This window comes from Papilio xuthus, unplaced genomic scaffold (genome assembly GCF_000836235.2).
Source record: "Papilio xuthus unplaced genomic scaffold, Pxut_1.1 DF826115.1, whole genome shotgun sequence".
Lineage (NCBI taxonomy): Eukaryota > Metazoa > Arthropoda > Insecta > Lepidoptera > Papilionidae > Papilio > Papilio xuthus.
This window is the reverse complement of record NW_013532534.1, coordinates 5,150,543-5,159,782: the sequence shown is the minus strand read 5'-3', so window position 1 is coordinate 5,159,782 and position 9,240 is coordinate 5,150,543.

Below are 9,240 nucleotides of genomic sequence, written 5' to 3'. Positions count from 1 at the left end.
TATATCAGTTTAGTATAATGTCTCACGAAAGTTTGAATAATGGAAGAGGATAAAGTTAATGTTTTAGTAACGATGTATTAGTGTTTTTTAACATGCATTGTAGATTACTTGAAATACAAATAATTTTATTGCTGCTCCATTTCCTTTAGCCTATACAGCGAGAGTAACCGTTTGATATTTCATACAAGCTAAACACAAAACAAGTTACTCGGAATCTTAATAAATATTACGTAAACTATAAGCTTTTCTTTGACTTTGACTTTGAGACACAAAATGATAATTCCTATCTACAATTAATTAATTTCTCTATGACACTTTTAACCATAATGTTGTTTATAATGACAATTATAAATATTTTTTGGGAGCATACCGACGTACATGTTTGATAAACATGTTCGTTCTCGAACAAGTACGATTTTCGTTAAAAGAAGGACCTTTTTTTTAATATTTTCAGAATGTAACGAATTAACTATCAACTCTATGGCTAGTATTGCTGTGCGCCGGACAAACAAACTTAATTGGGCCGCACTCTAATCTTAATTGCTACTTGCAAACAGCGTGCTTCACTCATAACTTAATGAAAATGCCTCATTTTTTCGAGGCAAAACTAGCAAATGGCTATTATAACACTACGCATACTTAATTTAGTACAATCAAGCTGGAAATTAAAGTCGTATTTCTCTTAGATATGGGAAATTAAAGAAAAAATTATGTGTTATGTGTATAGCATAGTTTAGCAACAGTATTATTTTAGTAAAAGAGAAAAAGAATGCAAATATCAAGAAACTTTAAGTTTTTCTTCAAATGAAATTATCTTAAAATATAGAAATTCTTTTGGATCGCATCAGTACATCCAGAACGGTTTTCATCGATGATTACTTCACAATACGTTATCAATTAAAAAATTGTTGCCACTCATAGCGACTATCGCATGAGATAAAAAGAGCACTTCGTAATATTTAATGTTATGATATATAAATTTATAATAAAATATGAAATTTGTAATTATAACGAAAATTATTTTTTAAAAGAGGGCAAAAAAAACAGAAACCTTGTAATGTAATTATTTATCTAGCAAGTTGTCCGCAAGTAGCAATTTAAATCAGAGTGCGGTCCAATTATTCCGCAGAAAAGTCGAGACTCGGGAAAAATTATTAAAAGCTTCAGAGAAAAACAAACGAAGCTAATGAAATCTGACTTTCTAAAATAAACAAGTCGTTATAAAACTACAGATGCGTATCAAGTGCTATATTAAGGTTAATAAATAAATGAATTTCAATGATAAGTTAGCTAATATAAAAACTAGGAACCACTAGACTTATGTCGTGTTTACTGTTAGGGCCGATCGATCGGCCAAACGGGAAACACTTGTCGTAAACGTGTTCTCTAGTCACTTGCTTTTCCCAACTGTATAATTTAACGAATTTTCTTTATATTATACTTAATTTAGATATTAGCGTCACTTGATACTTACCTAAGAGAATTAAATAAATAAAAAACAAAAAGATAATAAGATAATTGTGTCCGGATGCAATTATTACCCAACCACTTGAAGTGGTTTGAAAGATAATTCCTGCGGACTTTCTGTAAGATATAAATTGCGAAAACATGTTCATATTAATAAGTTAGAAAATTATTAAAAATTTTAAAAATTAATTCATGTCGTATTCATATTCGTGATTTTTTTAAAATCTCGCTGCTACTGCTTTCAATACAATTACTGATATGAAATTTAATTAATTATTACTTTTAAAAAAATCTGTTAGGTTTCAGCGCCGAAAAATTTCAACATCAAAATATTTCAATATTTTTTGCGACATATTGTAAAAGATTATTTTAATGTACGGTATATTCCTGTGAAAAAAAAATATTTTGATACACAAATATTATTTAATTGTCAATATTAATATTATTACTTAGAATTGGTTGTCATAAGCAGATTCACAAACTGGTATTGGAATAAATGTTTTTGTAGAGAACGATTGGTACCTGGAAGTTATATTTCCGAAATATATTTGTGACGGTTTGTTAATTTAATACTAAACTAGGACTTAAATAAATAATAATTAAAACAATACATAAACCCTACCAAATTACTTTTTTTATAACAGAAGGGACCAAACGAGCGGCGGGAACACCGTGATCAACGACACTCATGGACATCTGCAACACGAGAGGAACTGCAGTTGCATTGCCGGCCTGTAACGAAATAGTATGCTCGCTTCTTGAAGGACACTAAGTGGTATTGGGTACTGCGACCGGTTGACAATTTTACCCTAAATACATCCCAAGAACTTATCAAATTGTTATATCATGAAACAAGCTAAAACAATATGATCATCTGGCGAGTTATGTCACATGAAAAACATTTTAACACTAAGCATCTGAAATTGTGGCTTCACCATAAACTGTCCCATCGAAACTTCGCTTCTTTTCTACACCAGATGTTCCGATATTACGGGAACGATATTTCTTTACGGCGTCATTTAAATAAAGAGGCACTCAAAGCACACAATGGTTATGGGAGTCGTTGGAAACTTTATCAATATTTTATTGAAAATAGATGACGTATGAAAGCATTCTATCAACCCTTCGTGTGTTTAGGTAACTTTTATGGAACATGAAAGGGCGAAAATTATAATACAACAATAAATTTTGCGTTCGCATTTGTTATAGATGCTATTTTAATATTTGTCTAGCATTTAAACTGATATATAAACACGGCTAAACACTCACGTATCACGTCCGGTGGCGTCACCGACTAGTTTCCTAGCCTAGTGCCTAGCATTTATATAGATGACAAACTCTAATAATTGAGATTTGTGACAAATTCTACATTTTCTAAAACCAAAATTGCAGTAAGTCAGATTTGAAAAAGTTTTTTTAACGATAATAAGTAAAAGAAAGACTAAATGAAAAATGAGAAAGCAAAAATGTAGTAAAATTCGGAGATATAAATGTTTTTGTGAAAATAATAATTCATCTCCAATACACAGTTGAATTTGTATCTAAAAATGTTCCGGAAGGTGGTGATTTGACTCGTGTGTAAAGCGACACCGGAAGCACCAATGATATACAGCAATCCTTTCGTAGCTGAAAATACACTAACATATTACCGACTCATACGGAAGGAGTATAACATATTACTTGTCTACGATTCACAAACTTAAATACGATATGAAATGTTACTGCGATATATCATTGTAAAGACTTCCCATATATTCGTTTGCTCTTATGCCAAATGACTTTTTTTAATTGTATAAAAATATTATATTTTGTTACTTTGATGAAATATTGTACTGAAAATAATCCATCCATGTCTGATCCAAATTCAAGCTTAAATAATTTTTTAACCACTTTATCAATGTCTGAATTCGAAAAGAACCATACATTTTAGGATGAATTTTCAACAAGAATTTAAATTTATTACCACACAAAAACATGGTAAAGTTTAACATCAAAAACATTATGACAAACAGAATACTCATAATCCATAGAAGATTTTCATGGCTATACCTTAAACACTGGTGGTCTAAAAGATTAGCAACATCGAAATTGTCTAGGAGAACGGCACAATCTAAGTTGTGTCTAAATAGGAGCATAACGCACCGACACTAAATTAGCCGTTAAGACGAGCTTTACTGGCAATTTCCGGCTATAACTGGATTCAAAGTCGTTACAACAACGATAATCCGACAGTTGGAATGAGCTAGATAGCATTCGCTTGTTGATTGTGCTTGTATTATAAACATACGCTATAATTGTTAGGAATAATGCTTCCAATGATGCGTGTTTTGAATAAGACTCGGCGGTGACGAACAGTAACAGTCATTCGAGACTATACATATAAGAAAGTACATACTTTTTCTAAGAAATAAAAAGGTTTTTGGCAGAATGACGATTAATCATTACAGGCTCTTGCAAAGCTATTTGTACAAAAGTTATTTTATAAAATTCTATTAAACTACACATTCAAATAGTTAAATATTGATCTCCGAATATATTTTACAGTTTACTGCACGAACCGACGGCGTAACATGAAAAGCTCGTAATTTCGACGCGCCAAATAAAAGCTCCGTCATAGAAAACTACGAACATTAGTATAATGGATAAACTAAATAGAAACATTTTGTGTAGATGAAATGTGAATTAAAAAACACGAAATAGTTATATATAAAATTTATGTACGAAAAATATGTGAAATACTTTTTGTTTATATAATAAGATATATAAGCAAACATAGAGACAAGACAAATAAGTGTATTGGTGGCTCCTAAGCGCTTGTTCATAAATTAGGAAGATCCCTCTCGTTTCCCTTATCTTTATGAGGGTCTCTGTCTACTCGACGTGAAATTAAGTTGTCACTTAACATTTTATCACTGCACGCTTATTAAGATTTACGTGTATTTTTTTTCTATTTACTTTATCACATATTTATTTTTCTATTTTGGTTAACATTTCTAAATTTATTTCCTTTATTTTTTTACTGCAAATACATAATGAGGAAAATGATTCCAAATTTAGTCCAAAACAAATACACAAATGTATGCAATTTTTTTTTTTACCGTGGCAACTTTGTAGGATGATGTTATCAAATTATGACAGCTTCCAGAAATCGTAAAGCCACAACATCGAAGAAAAGTTAAGCAATGAATATAAATTAACGACCTAATGAAACGGTTTTGATGATACACGTTAAGAATCTTTCAAACTTCGTAAATTCAAATCTGTTACGAAAAATCCCAACGTTATTCGACAAGTTATTTAACGAAACAAAATACTGTATCAAAATACAATATTTTCTAAAATCTGAACTGATCTCTGATCACATAGACTACCATGATGTAGAAATAACTTTAGACAAACCTCCTCCTTGCTTTTCTCGTTTACCTAATGTACTGGCATTTAAAAACAGGAATCATATACAGCTATTTCGGGGCATATTTGTCGCGTTCTATAAAACTAACCAATACAACATTGTTCATTAATATGTGAGGCAGATTGATGGTGCAATCAACGCTAACCAAACTTTGATCAAGTATTTTGTTTCATAGATTTAGCGTATTCTCTTTATTTGTAATAACTATCGCCCCGCCACACCGTCCAGGCGGAGTTAAAAGAAAACTTTATATGTAGCCTATGTGTTTATCCCGACTATGTTCTACATCTATGCCAAATTTCAGCGATATCCGTGCAGCCGTTCTGGAGATAATTTCAAACAAACAACCATCCATCCAAACATTCGCGTTTATTATATTAGTAAGATCAATATAGTCGTATCAGAAATGTCTTTCTTACAAAATACAAGTAGATTTACAAATACAATCTGTCGCAGCGAAAATGCCAAGATTGCAACAGCTCTAATCTGGGAAGACGGAGTGGTAACGGTATCCAATTGCTATTAACTGAAACATTTCCGAAGCTCTCTCTTTAGAACGTTATCTCGTTCCGATGTAATTTCTTCGAAGATTCTCATTGAGTTGTCAACAGAAATTGGGATTTATCTTCCACCTTGTAAAATACTAATGAATGTCATATAATCTATGTCATGCTAAAGTAACATCTTACTAATATTATAAATTTGAATGTTCAGATGGATGGATGTTTGTTTGGAAGTATCTTTTTTATCATAAGGTGGCAAATGGACGAGCCACCACCGGAAATCGCTGCAATAGCGAAGTGACCGTTGCCCATAGACATACTCAATTTCATATGTGTTGCCTACCTTTAATCGACGGAGGAGAGGATGCACAGGAAGAAAATATTTTCCCTTTCCATGCGGATGCAAGGATTCTCATCCGGAAAGTCCACTTCCACTTCCTATCCTTTTTTTATAAGAAAAAGGGTAGGAAGGGAAAGAGAACTAATTCTGGCCTCCGGGACGCATACTCATCAGACGATACGCGGAATTGCTTCCACTTGTCGCCTGTCTTCTGTGTGGTCGTGGTATTTCACCGAGCGAGCCGGGCCGATTCGTGCGAAGATGTTAAAGCGGGCTCTACCACTGTTGAACATGTATCTACAGAACGGCTGCATGGATCTGCTGAAATCTGTAGAACATAGCCTGTAAGAAAACATATGACACAACAACGACATGCATACTTTTGCTATATATATTTAAGCATACTATTTTACAATAGTTGATCCATTTTGATTAATATTTTGCATGTTTTAAAAATAATTTAAATTAAAACCTGTTTAAATATTAACAAGCATGGCTCACTGGATTCCGATAGAATAAATTAATATTACTAAATAATTACTTGAAATACAAACAAATCTGATATTTATGAACAGTTTCATTTGCGTAAATTGCATACATAATGTTAATTCTTTAATTATACAGTCGAAGGATTCAATTAATTTGGTTATAAGTTTAATCTAGCAATTATAAACAGTTCATGTTTTGTAATATGTTGACATAAAACAAAGATATCTTTTTATTTATATAAAACTAGGGACTCAAACATTACACATAAAAACAAATGGTTTTAAACACTGCATTTTTTATTCAAACAAACCCGTCTTATGGTTCAATCAAGTATACTAATAAGTGCTGTAGTATAAAATCAAATCCAGCAAAAACTTGATCCGATAAAAAATCATCGAAGTGCGCGATTTTCCTTTGTACTAATCAGCTTTAGCATTTTAATATTAAATACATACTTGAAATTTTGGATTAAGATTAATGTTTCCATCTCGTGTGCATTATTAATTTCTTCATTCCTTTGATCATCGCTCATAATCGTAAACGTCTCCATCATCTAAATATACGTTAAATTACTGTAATGCTGGATAAAAGCGTCCCTAAAATAAACGGCAAATATTCTCTTCTCTTCTCTTCAAGAATAACGTTTACTCGTGATTCAATATTTTGAGATAAATATATGTTTTTGTACAAGTATTTCAGCAGGGAAAGTTTAAAGTAATTATAAAAAATTGTACGTAAAAATTACGTCGTTTGATAAAATTTTATTTTATTACTCGTATTTCTCTAACCTTCATACCTTCTTAAACTATTCTAAGGATCGTTTCGTAGAATCTTTACACGAAAACTAAGATTTCATTCAGGAATACAACGATATAATGTAATTATATGTCAAGGAGACACGGACCCTCATAAAGATAAAAGGAAAATGATACTGCTTTCATTTTGTTCGGAGTAAAGCGAAGACTACAGGCCGCCAAGTAAAGTTTCATTGTGTAAAAGACACGAGAGCATATGATGGCTGCCCTGGTGGGAAAACACTTATGGATTTCAAGTGCACGTCCAACTTGAAAGTGTTGATTCCTTTTAAAACCTCTTGACAACGTCATTATTGAGAACTACTAAATGGGAAAGCAAATGGTAAAATTTTATTTACTATTTTGATTGACTACTTGAGTGTTTCAAGACCAAAAATCCCGATTAAAACTTTTTATTATCTTTGTTTTGTCAAAGATTTTAGTATCAGAAACCAAAGGTATTATACCCAATTAAAAACAATTTCGACATAAATGAACGCATAAACACTTTAATATTTTTTATCCGTTAGTTACAACAGATATTTTAATCCATTTGAATAGATTTAGGCAAGCATCCCTACTTTTAGAAACAATTTTTTAACATAAAATAAAATCGATTTGTTGAACAGTTCAAATTGTACACAACGCTCGTGAATCACGAACATGCGTTTCCAAACCAAAACGTTGAAATTGTTTTCGACGCTTTTACTTTTATACAAATAGTGAAATAAAAGTTTAACGATTTAGCTCTAAATGTAGACGTAACTTGAAACATTCTTCTTTTTATATCGAAGTACTAAAATAGGATGCATTCAAATCTTTAACAAGCCACTAGGAAATCATGGGAAAATAGGTTACTTTATTTCATTGAATTTATAATACTACAAATTCTAAAGGTAACTAAATAATATACTTACAGACCAAAGCCTTTTACCCAACATTAACTGTCGCCCGCAACTTCGTCCGCGCGGAAATAAAAAATAATAACTAGTAGCCTATGTGTTCTTCCAGAATATGTTCTATATGTAAGCTAAATTTCATCCAAATCCGTTAAGCCGTTCTAGAAATATCTATAAACAAACATAGATCCATCCATACAAACATTCAAATTTATAATATTGGTAGGATTTTAATCACCCCCAAATCAATGATATAACTAAATCAAGTAAGAATTAAGTCAATAATTCGATTCACCGTTTTGATTTGTCAACCAGCATAACGTGAACCTCATAGTTGTTACATTTTGTTCTTAATAAAAGTGGTATATTACGTGGTTATTTATCACTTTGTCGTCTTGCGCTTGTGCACCATTACTCAAGCTTAAGTTGCCTTGCTTGTGGCACGACGAACAACTTTAAACCTGATAACAAAATCACAGTTAATTCCATTTTATTGTTTCAGAATAATATCTGGGAAATTAAAAAGGCAACGTTATTAATTTCATTTCTCTTTCGTTGCGATTAATTTCGAATGACCATACTTTAAAGAAATAAAGCCACAACTGTTAGGAAGAAAATCCGACGTTGTGCCGGTGTACTGACACAACACTAGCCTAACTAAAATGTCGACGTTTATGTCTCCTCACTAATGATTCTGACACTTGACTTGGTAATGAAAGCACGCAATTCGTGCCAAAGGATTCTAATTAATAATGTCTAAACTTACAAAAACAAACTTTACTACTACAACACCATGATACTTATTTAAAATGGTATTTTTTAAGCCATGTGTTTTATATGTGGCCATTCCCTTTACCCCATAAGAATATTTTTATGTTTAAAGTTTTTTTTTTAAATGAATCATCATAATCATGATTTACGCTTCAGTATGTAATAAAAATGTGTGGACATTTGAGTCACAGTAATGCACACTCACGCGGGCTCAACAACATTATTTTCTCACTGTAAGTAAAAGCTTTTTGACAATGACCAATGTCTACTACTAACAACATAGATTATACCAACTTTAATACATTACACTTATACTATACACATGAAAAGAAAAGGTTATTAATTAATAATAAAAAATCATGGTAGATTTAGACAAAGGAGGAAATAATGCAACAGACTTGTTAGTAAAAGTTAAAAACCTTTTCGAATGTGAATTATGGTTATTTCTGTGCACCTTAAAAAATGGCTAAAAATTTAAAATAACAAGAGAAACGTTTACGTAAAATAGACATTTTATGATTTGGTTAAATCAAGAAAGTAAATAAAGTAAGTTTGGATAACTTTT